Source organism: Lynx rufus, unplaced genomic scaffold, assembly GCF_022079265.1.
Source record: "Lynx rufus isolate CCGP_SWC_20201006 ecotype Redwood Valley unplaced genomic scaffold, mLynRuf1.p SCAF_6, whole genome shotgun sequence".
NCBI classification, from domain to species: Eukaryota; Metazoa; Chordata; class Mammalia; order Carnivora; family Felidae; genus Lynx; species Lynx rufus.
In genome coordinates, this window is record NW_025814878.1 from 13,448,535 (window position 1) to 13,460,755 (window position 12,221).

Sequence of the window (12,221 nt, forward strand, 5' to 3'; positions counted from 1 at the left end):
ATGACATATCGGACAAAGGGCTAGTATCCAAAATCTATAAAGAGCTCACCAAACTCCACACCCGAAAAACAAATAATCCAGTGAAGAAATAGGCAGAAAATATGAATAGACACTTCTCTAAAGAAGACATCCGGATGGCCAACAGGCACATGAAAAGATGCTCAACGTCGCTCCTCATCAGGGAAATACAAATCAAAACCACACTCAGATATCACCTCACGCCAGTCAGAGTGGCCAAAACGAACAAATCAGGAGACTATAGATGCTGGCGAGGATGTGGAGAAACAGGAAACCTCTTGCACTGTTGGTGGGAATGCAAACTGGTGCAGCCGCTCTGGAAAACAGTGTGGAGGTTCCTCAGAAAATTAAAAATAGACCTACCCTGTGACCCAGCAATAGCACTGCTAGGAATTTACCCAAGGGATACAGGAGTACTGATGCATAGGGGCACTTGTACCCCAATGTTTCTAGCAGCACTCTCAACAATAGCTAAATTGTGGAAAAAGCCTAAATGTCCATCAACTGATGAATGGATAAAGAAATTGTGGTTTATATACACGATGGAGTACTACGTGGCAATGAGAAAGAATGAAATATGGCCCTTTGTAGCAACATGGATGGAACTGGAGAGTGTGATGCTAAGTGAAACAAGCCATACAGAGAAAGACAGATACCATATGGTTTCACTCTTATGTGGATCCTGAGAAACTTAACAGAAACCCATGGGGGAGGGGAAGGAAAAAAAAAAAAGAGGTTAGAGTGGGAGAGATCCAAAGCATAAGAGACTCTTAAAAACTGAGAACAAACTGAGGGTTGATGGGGGTGGGAGGGAGGGGAGGGTGGGTGCTGGGTATTGAGGAGGGCACCTTTTGGGATGAGCACTGGGTGTTGTATGGAAACCAATTTGACAATAAACTTCATATATTGAAAAAAAAAAAGAATCCAGGCTTTGGATTCCTTTTCATTTAGTTTTTATTTTTTAACCTAGCCTCGAGTGCCCAAATAACAGTCCTGACATTTCTTATTCATTTGGCTTGGCACAAGTTACCTTACCTATTTGTGTCTCAGTTTTTGCATCTTTAAAGTGTGTGTAAATAATACACAACTCATGGAATTATTCAAAGATGAAAAACAAGACATAAACAATGATTATTTACATTGGAATATGTTGGTATTCAATAAATTTTAGTTATCATTATTGTATCTTTGGTTCAGGGTTCATAGCATGTAGGGTTTCATAGATCATAGTAATGCATTTTTTTATACAAATTAAATTGTGGAGTCATTGGAATGATTCAAGCAGGGAGTGAGCTAATAGAATTTGTATTTTTTTTAGTTTATTTTATTTTTTTTGAGAGAGAGCACCGGCACCTGCATACAAGCCAGAGGTGGGGGCACAAAGAAAGAGGGAGAGAGAGAGAATCCCAAGCAGGCTCTACATTGTCAGTGCAGAGCCATCGAGGGACTCAGTCTCATGAGTGGTGAGATCATGACCTGAGCCGAAATTAAGAGTTAGATCCTTAATGTACTGAGCCACTCAGGTGCCCCTGATTTGAATTTTTAAAGAATATCTTTTCTGCCATGTGTAGATTGGAATATGGGGCAGGAAAGGAATAGATGTATAGTTTGCAGGACTTTGCAGTAACTTACATCAGGTAGGTTTGTCCAGGGTGAAGGGATTGGGGAGGGAGGTACAGCTAACAGAATTTTCATACAGCTTATATCTGAGTCTGTGGTTAAGTCTGTGGTTAAAGTTACATCTAAGTGTATAGTTATGTGACCTTGGAAAATATTCTGTATGTTTGACTTGGAAAATTGGAGAAGTGGTGATGCACTTTATTGAGATAGGGAAGGGGCCCATAGGATTCACAAACTGACAAAGGGATATATGGAGCAAAAAGGTAGAGAATCTTTAAAATTCCTTGTCCATGAATCTGTTCTTCCATATTTCCCAATTGAGTTTTTCTCTTATCTTTCTTCTTGGGAAATCACTTTTCTTCAATTTACATCCTCGATCTGATAATAAAACAATTTGTGAAGATGATCTTTGTCAAGTTTACCACAGAGCAGAAATGAGAACATAATGAATTTAACACCTGCTTGTTGAATATGTCCCAAGCCTTTCAAGGCCCAGCTGTTCCAGTTTAGTGACTCACGAAAAGCGAGTTGTAGTTATTTGATTTTCATTTCCCCTATCTTTTCATTCCAGCTGTTGGAGCCTATTTGTTTCCTATAGGTGGAAAATAATTTTAATTTCTTTTGTTCTTAGAACCAAGATGGAAGGTGGACACACTAGTCACTTCAATTTAGTCCTATTGCATTCCTCTGACATGGTCCACATGGCCTTCATGACGGGTAGAGCCATGCCTGTCTCTCACATGTGTCAGCTGCCTGACAATGTCCTGCGAGGATGTAATCTATGTAGGTATCCAGTTTTATACATCACATGGATTTTTCTTTCATACATGTGTTACTGAAGACCAACATTTAAAAAGGAAGTTCATAAAGTTTTTGCAAATGATTCACACCTTGTCGCATCTTGAAGACAACAATAGCAACAAGACCAAAACCATTTAAATATAATTGTTTTGGGCAAGGACCACATTGTATTTGTTTGGCATGGCAAGTACTGTAGCTCAGAGAATATGTACAGTTGTTTGACATATCTAAAGATTGGCAAGCCAGTAGTACTTGAACACTTAGATTATTTTTCCAGTAGTGATGAGGAAATGAGCTAAACCATTCTTTTCCACTTTTCTTCCTTATGGTGAAAATTGATATATCAGTCAGAAACTTCTTTGGTTGCAAAATACAGAAATCCAACTTGAACTAGTTTTGGCAGAATATCTAGGCTTAAGAATCAAAAGGAGAGTTAAAGAAATTTTTACAAGACAAGGAACAATTCCAGGAATATTAGGAACTGGCATTTGAACCCTGCCAGGACTTATTTTCTTTCCATCTATCATCTTTTCTTGTCTTTTTTTTTTTCCCCTCAGCAGAACACCTTCTTCCCCTGACAGCTTTAAAGCTGTATCTTTCCAGCTTTAGCATCAGAAAGCAAAGGATTCTACCTCTTAGCTGCACATGGAAAAATCCTAAAGAAGAACAGTGGTCAGGTTAGGTCAGAAGCCCAACCAACCATAGTCAAAACACTGTGAATAGGGAGTCAAGGTTACAGAGCAAGATGGCAGTCCACACCATGAACCTATAGTAGGCGAAGGGGGCAGTTCCCCCAAAGAATGAGGGATGCTATTCTCTAAGGAAGAGAAGACTACTAGACGAAAACAAAATAATTAAAAAATGCAAACAGCAAGTGTTCACTAAAATAATCCATTTGCAGGATGGCCAGCGGGAATTAGAAGTTAACTCAGCAACGAGGGAATAGAGATTTACTGGATCAGGAGCTGAGCACACCTCTTCTTAGTTTTAAGTCCCAGACAGTTAAACTCATTGGGTGATTTTCTTAACATACTTAGATATCTATTTCAAGATTAGCACTTTTTCATGCATAGGGACACTTGTACCCCAATGTTTATAGCAGCACTTTCAATAGTAGCCAAATTATGGAAAGAGCCTAAATGTCCATCCACTGATGAATGGATAAAGAAGTTGTGGTTTATATATACAATGGGATACTACTCGGCAATGAGAAAGAATGAAATATGGCCTTTTGTAGCAACGTGGATGGAACTGGAGAGTGTTATGCTAAGTGAAATAAGTCACGCAGAGGAAGACAGATACCATATGGTTTCACTCTTATGTGGATCCTGGGAAACTTAACAGAAGGCCATGGGGGAGGGGAAGGGGGAAAAAAGTTACAGAGATGGAAGGAGAGAAACCATAAGAGACTCTTAAAAACTGAGAATAAACTGAGGGTTGATGGGGGGGTGGGAGGGAGGGGAATGTGGGTATTGGGCATTGAGAAGGGCACCTGTTGGGATGAGCACTGGGTGTTGTATGGAAACCAATTTGACAATAAATTTCATATTAAATAAATAAATAAATATTAAAAAAAAAGATCAGCACTTTTCCAGCAATCAAATCCCATTGAATTTATTTTCTTCCTTTAGGTTTTTGATTTAATTTAGAGAAGTCTATTATCTTTTTCTTTGTCTATTGTGCCTCAGGGACTTTCCTTTTCAAGAAGTCATTTGGTATATAACCTATCTGAACTGCTCTGGGGGTTAATCAGTATTTTCTTTAGATTCTAATAACTGGTTAGATTCTAATAACTGGTTGATAGACTAGAACAGAATTATTTGGAATAAAGAGACATATCTGGAAGGGGTTTTATTTATAGCTGGGGTAATTCCCCATATTATAGACAAAACAAGATTCAGAGAAGGTCAGTGATTTGCCCAAGGTCACATCTCTCATTACAAACAAGCCAGTATTAAAATCCCAAGACAGCCTGACTTCCCTAGTTTTGTATCTTTTACATTACATCAGGCTTAGTGAAGAAATAACAAGAATAAATTCAACAATAACAAAGGTGAAAATCAGATTGGATCATCCCAGTTCACTCTAAAGAACACTTGCTGCCTTTAGGACTCAGAACATATAGCAGGCTTGATAAGTAAGGGGCAAAGGGGGGGGGTGCCTGGCAAAGGAGAGAGATGCCTACCTTTCCCTGGCAGGCAGGACCCTCAGTGTTGTGAGCAGCATAGAAATTCTCAGAGGAGGTAGTTCCTCTCTCCTTTCAACCCAGGTCCAATCAGATTCTACTCATCATATATTTTTGCAAGCAGTCCCATTTTTGGCTTTGCCACTGCTGTGGTGACCCATCACCACCATAGTGATCTGTCTAAAATGCAAATTGGATCACTTTATGCTCCAGCTTAAAATAGTTCAATGTCTACCCCTTCCTCCAATCACAAAGTGTAAAGTTCATTTCCTTCATCCCAACATACCTCTCTGACTCTTGAGTCTCAACTTCTGTCAAACCTGGTTCCTGACCCAATTGAATTGACCTAATAATAATTAGAACTCCTACAAGTGAGGGCTGTGGAAACTTATTCATCTTCGCATATCTGGTAATGCACAAATATCTGTTGAACTGAATCTCTTTTGAATCTAGAATAGGTCTAAAAATCAGAAGAAACCCTCTCAGTGAATAAGCCACTCTTTTGTAGACAAAACTGTAACTATGAGTCATTGCTCTTATATTTTACTTCCTTAGTCTTCTGAGACTGGATTAATCGCTGTGGTAATATTATAAGCAACTCATTAAGTAAATGGAATTTGAATTTTGCAATCTGACTTGCAGCTTAATGCAAGGCAAAGACTTTTCTTATTTGGTTTTTGATGTTCTGGGATTAGTTAGACTATTCTCTTTTTGGATCTCTTATACATTTTGTTCCAAGAGTAGTTCTGAAAAAGAGTGAATAAAATATAAAACTACTAAAGGGCAGAAGACTGTAAGGCCTGATGAACACAGATATGAACCACTGGTGGAGGACAGAGGTGATTCTATCAGAGCTTTCCGGACAGGAGTTCACTGGCTCTGGTGTCAGAGGACTTCCCTAAAGGTGGAAAGTCTTTCTGCCTTGCACAGTTGTCAATTAGTAAGTTAAAACTGAGGCTATCTTCTTCATTGAAAGGGTCAAGATTGTTTTGAGGTTGTTAGTGAACATGTTTTTTGAGATGTATGTAAAATTGGAGAAATATTTGTGCAAGTACTACTCTCAGATCCTCCTCATAATGGAATCAATTAAAGATTCCTTGAGTGGAACGTAGGGAAGTTAAGGAATCTAGAAAAAGATGGACCTAGTTTAGTGGCATTAACTCTGCCCTGGGAAGGCCAAATTTAGAGAAGTTCATCTTTAGTTCAAATTGCAGTGTCTTCAGGGAAAATATTTTTGGTTATGATCAGAGTAGAGAATGGGGATAAACTTGGAAGACTGGTGGGGGTGGGGGTTTAGTTTTGACCGTGGATATATCCAGGTATCAACTTCAAAGCCTCAGGTATCAGCTTTCCTGCAGCAAGACTATTCTGGGTCCTGCCTCCTAATTGCATTGGTCTAAGAGTGTGTCTAAAACTGGATGAGGCTGGGCTCTCACTGTCAAGCCTCAGTGTCTCTGAACAGGTAGGAGGTAAAGACCGAGGCTCTCATTTTCAATTCGTTGGCTTTCTCCCCATCTCCATTCCTTGGACCGTGTCTGGCACACAGGGACACTTTAAAAAATATATTGCATAAATCGTATCTTACCATTTTTGTCACATGTGTAATTCAGATAACGGGTAGAGCTTGTTTTAGAGAGACGGTTTCTGAGAAATTCTTAATGTTAAAAATATTTCTCATCTCTCCTAAAACCCAACACACACTGGCTTCTGGGACTTAATAACTCCTGGTGATCACATCTCCAGGATCAAGTCCTTGTCCTCCAACTCTCTAGGTTCCTTCTGCTATGCCTGTCCCCCCTCACATCAAGGCTGCTGGTGCCCAGATCTTTAGCTCTGTCCCTGAATGTGCCTCACAGTCATGCCCATGTCTCAATCTCTCTGGTGTCATTTTCCTCTGGCTCCCCTCTTCCTGGCTATCCTCTACATTTCAGGCCTCATTTCTGTTGGGCCCCATGGTTCTTTTTAAGCATCCAGGCTTAAGAAACTTGCATGCATTTTTTTCCTCATCGGACACTTACATTTCCCCGTATCTAGTTGGTTAACATGTCCTGTGCATATTCCTTGAGACTCTTGTAACTGCTTCTTCTTATTTCTCTGAAATCACCCCCTGCCCAAACTTTCTGTGCCTTATTATTATTGCCTTTATAGATTATTAGAGCCTCTTATAAGTTTTTCTTATCTGTTGTCTTCTCTAACCACAAATCATGTAGGCTAATGTAGGCTTTGATATAGGCTAATTTTTCCTAAACAGGTTTTCTCAAGTTACCAGCTTGCTGATATATACATATACATACATATATGTGTGTGTGTGTGTGTGTGTGTGTGTGTGTGTGTGTATTCATTCACTTTATTTATTTATTTAGAAAGAGAGAGGGCAATTGGGGGGTGGGAAGGGCAGAGAAAGAGGGAGAGTGTAACACCACACTCTGTGCTGTCAGCATGGAGCCCCACGCAGGGCTTGAACTCAAGAGCCATGAGATCATGATCTGAGCTGAAAGCAAGAATTGGATGTTTGACTGAGCCACCCTGGTGCCCCAATATATACAATTTTAGGTTCTACTTACTATTTGGCCAATGCTTTTCAAGCCAACCAGTGATCCCATTGTTCCTGTAAACATGCAAAGCTCAATCCTTTTTCCGTGGCTTGGTTTATGATAAAGCTCTTGCCTGGAAACTCTTGCCTTTGCTCTCTGCCATCTGTCAGGGCTCAGTTCAAGTATGTCTTAGCACTTTCATGAAATTTAATTTGACTATTCCACTCTTCACTGATCACATCTTCAGCTAAGTGCAGCCCTTAGGAGCTATGTGGTCTTGGATGGTTTACTCTTGTTTTCCCTGCAATAATGTGCTGTAATTTCCTTGACATTAGAGATCTTGCCTCGCATGTCATTGGTTGTCTCCTCAGTTCGAGCCTAAGTATCTACAGCATTCTATGGGCTTAATAAACATGCTCTCTGCCTAAAAAATACTTTTGGCACATTTATTTTATTTTGTCATTTCTACTTACCAAGCACTAGATGTTTAAAATCTTAAAAAGATACGCAGTGTTATTTGCAGGTATTTTGTAGTCCTTGTTTTTGTAGATATTTTTGGTGGTCTTTCCAAAGAATAAAATGGTTAAAGAGAAGGGAGTCCCTCTGTTATCATTATGCTATCATCATTCCAAAACTGTATCTATAGGGAAAAATTTAGAAGGGATGATTCAATATTCAGAATTTGTATAGTGATTACTTTTTTAAATGAAAAACAATTATTGCATTATACAATTATGTATTGTATACCAGGCACTGTGCTAGGTATGACATATATTATTTATTTTTTATGAAACTATATGAGATATTATTAGTCACCATTACAAGGTCAATAAACTTGATCAATTTAGGCTAATAATCTGTCGAAGGTCTCCAGGGAGTAGGTAGTAGATATGGAACCCAAGCTCAAATCTGTTTTCAAAGTAAGATTCTTACATTGCTTAATTTAGTGAAATCAATGGGGAAAGGCCTTTAAAAAGTATAGATTTTTACATACATCACTTGGGGCCTTTATGCTGTGTCTGCACGGGTTTAGTTGAATCCCGAGTTTTCTGAAGGTACTGATGCTTAGCCTATGCAAACCTAGAGAGAGAATTTGAGAAATTCACAGATCCAATATGGGAAAATCAGCTCTTAAACTCCATTATTGTTTCATGAGGCATTTAGGCTTGAGTGTTGAGAGATGTATATTCATAAAAACCAAACCCGTAGTATTTTGGACTTCATCTTAATTTTGTCTTTTCCAATCTTGAATATTAAGTCTATTCAAAAATTGTATGGAAGGCCTGAACATTCACGGTACAAAGATTTAGTAGTATATTTTTGAGCACATTAAAAACTGAGGCTATGGAGCTTAAGTTATTTTGTTGAGTTAATCCTAGCAGTAACTTTCCTCATTCCTCGTGTAAGGCTTCAGTCACAATGCGTTGTGCAGTGCAGCTGCTGTGTATGCTGAAGGTGGAATGTGTGAAGCTGGTCCGTAGTTGAACCAGTTGCTGTCTGACAAGTCTTAAGCTATTTGTTGTTCATTTTATAGTTCTGTGTGATGTGTGCGTGATTTGCTCTTGGCGCTAAATTAGAAGATGAAAAACAGAAACGTTTAACATATAAATAAACGAGTATTTTGCATTGGACTTTGGAAGCTTTAAAATTGTTTAGCTGTTGGGGCGCTTGGGTGGCTCAGTCCTGGTTGAGCGTCTGACTTCAGCTCAGGTCATGATCTCACACTCCATGAGTTCGAGCCCCACATTGGGCCCTGTGCTGACAGCTCAGAGCCTGGAGCCTGTTTCAGATTCTGTGTCTCCCTCTCTCTGACCCTCCCCTGTGCATGCTCTGTCTCTCCCTGTCTCATAAATTTAAAAAAAGTTAATAAATAAATAAATAAATAAATAAATAAATAAATAAAATTGTTTAGCTGTTTTAAAAGTATATGCATTTTGTTTTCCACCAACTCACACTGGTTAAGAGTGAAGAGGGCACAATGATAGAATTAGTGCTTCTCTGACTCCCCCCCCCAACCCCCCCCCTTCTGCTGTTGTGGCAGCTGGCTTCCATTCCTCTTTAAAGGATCCTTTAGGTGATGCCTCAGGACACTCGAGAGCAGTTTCTTGCTCAGATCATAGTGCCATGATGGTGGGGATGGTTCTGGAAAACCTCAGCTAATGTGCCACTTTGCCATTGTCCCGACTGCAGCTTCTGATACTCGCAGATACTGAAGTCACACCTGTGGGAAAGCTGTGCTGTTTTCTTTTTAAAAAAAGTTTTTTTTAATGTTTATTTATTTCTGAGACAGAGAGAGACAGAGCATGAGCAGGGGAGGGGCAGAGAGAGAGGGAGACACTGAATCCGAAGCAGGCTCCAAGCTCCGAGCTGTCAGCACAAAGCCCGATGAGGGGCTCAAACTCACGGACTGTGAGATCATGACCTGAGCTGAAGTCGGACGCTCAACTGACTGAGCCACCCGGGCACCCCTGTGTGGTTTCCAAATTTGAGCATCTGAAACCCTTAGTTGTGCCACACATCCTAAAGGGAAGACGTTCTTTTCTACCGGGGGTACGTATCCCAGTCCCAAATCAGAGCCATGTGTGCTCCGGATGGCTCCAACTCTGCAGTTTAATCCAAGTTATTTATCTCAGACTTGGGCCATGATCATGGGTTCTGGAGCTGGGGACATGTCCGTGGACATGCTGAAGTCCATTCCAGCCACAGAGACTATCTAGAAAAAGCAGCAAGCACCTAAGATGATAGCTCAAGTTGGAAATGAATTTGTGTCAGCGAAGGCAAACAGCATGTCATAATAGCTTGCATCATTTTCATTTTCTGTCATAAGAAATCTTTCCAACTCTACTATTTATGATTAAAATTGTTCAAATGAAATAAAATTAAAACCCCATTTCTTCAGTCACTCCAGTCACATTTCAAGTGCTTATTAGCTGTGTGTGGAGAGCGACTATGGTTCTGGAGAATGCTGATATGACATTTCCATTTATTGCCGAAAATGCTATTGGGTAATACTGGGATCAATTTTAAAATCATCTACAGGTATAGTTAGGATGTTTCCTTACACACTGCTGGACACTGCACAGTAATGCACAAACGGTCTGACCCTGTTCTTGCCTCCGGGAACAAAATCCTTTAGGGGAGCTAAATATGAAAACATGACACAGACACAAACACAGACACATCTGAACACAGGGCTGACTAACTGGAAAGTGTCTGGAAGCTTCATACATTTTGAGCAGAGTTTTTATGAAGAATAAACTTTTGATTGGGGAAGGGAGCAATCAGTCCTGATCGAGGAAACAGCATGAGCACCATCGTTGGAACCTGAAAGGGTGCCTGAGGAAGTTAGTGTTCAAGGCAATAGTTCAGTGTTACAAATAAACAACTCCCCCAACCCCCACCTTCCCCTCACCACCCCCCCTGCCAAAAGGAATGCCCACATTCTGTCTCAACTAGTTATCCTTTACCCTTGCAAGTCCCAGAGATAAATGGGAAGAAGGTTTGTCATTTATTAGTTGGGTTACGGCCAGCACTTTGTGTGTTGACTTCCGATGAGGCTCTCTTGGAATACACAGTTTAGAGTAAAGGCCAGTGGTAATCTCATCTGTTTTCTCTGCGCAAATCCAAATTTGAGGACATTTCCATACTTGGGCCAGCTGCTTTGTAAACTGAGTTGCAGTGATGCTGGCATACGCGGGCACCCAGGTGAGGAAGGGAGAGGAACTAGATTAGCCATCTCCAAGCATGGAGGAAATGAGAAGCAGATGAGTGCGTTGTGTAGATGCTCTTTTCTCTCTTACCGGGACCTCATCCATCCGTGATCGTAACGCAGTGTTCCCGCACTGCATGTTTTCTGTATCCAGCAACCTTGTTGAATGCTCTTATGTTCTATCAAGTTTGATTGTCTATTTACTAAGGTATTCTTATGTGGGTGATGAAGCAATCTGAAAGATGGAAAAAAGCGAATTTGTATCTTCCTCTTTGGTCTTTTTATCTTTATTTCCTTTTACTGTATTATTGTATTGGCTTGAGTACCCGATACAAAATTGCCTAACAGAAGAAATAACGGTTTCTTTAAAAATGTCTATTTATTTTGGAAGACAGAGCCCACGAATGGGGTAGAGGCAGAGAAGGAGAGAGACAGAGGGGCACCTGGGTGGCTCAGTCAGTTAAGTGTTTGACTTTGGCTCAGGTCACGATCTCAAGGTTCATGGGTTTGAGCCCTGCATTGCGTCTGTGCCGACAGCTTGTAACGGGGAGCCTACTTTGGATTCTGTGTCTCCCTCTCTCTCTCTGCCCCTCCCCCGCTCACTCTGTGTCTCTGTCTCTCTCAAAAATAAATACACTTAGCATGACACTCTCCTCTGCTTCTGTAAACTTGACTCTTTTGGGTCCTGCTGACAAGTGGGATCATGCAGTGTTTGCCCTTCTGGGACTTCTACCTTCATTTAGCATAACGTCCCCCGGGGTTCATCCACATTGTCACAAATGGCAGGATTTAGCCCTTTTCTTGTCTTGTTTTGTTTTTTAAGACTGAGGAAAATTCTATTGCATGTAAAAAAATAAAATAAAAAAATAAATACAGTTAAAAAAATTTTTTTAAATAAAAAAAGAGAGAGGGAGAGAGAAAATCCCAAGCAGGTTCTGCACTGACAGAGCAGAGCCCCATGCAGGGTTTGATTCCATGAACTGTGAGATCATGACCTGGGCCCATATCAAGAGCCAGACACTTAACTGACCCAGCCACCCATGTGCCCCAGGTTTTGTTGTTGTTGTTATTGTTGTTGTTGTTATAGCTGATTTTAAAGGCAATGCTTCACTGTTCTATCTTTAAGCATCATGCTTGCTATAAAGATATTTGTAAATACATTTTGTCAGGTTAAGATAGTTTTCTTCTAATTCTAATTTAACAGGTTTTTAAAAACCAAGAATAACTATTGAATTTTTTCACATGCTTTTTGGCCTTTAAAAATATTGTTTAGGCAGTAAGATGACTTTTCTCCTTTAATCTGTCAACTTGCTGAATTTTATTGATAGATTTTCTTATCGCTTAGCTACTCTTG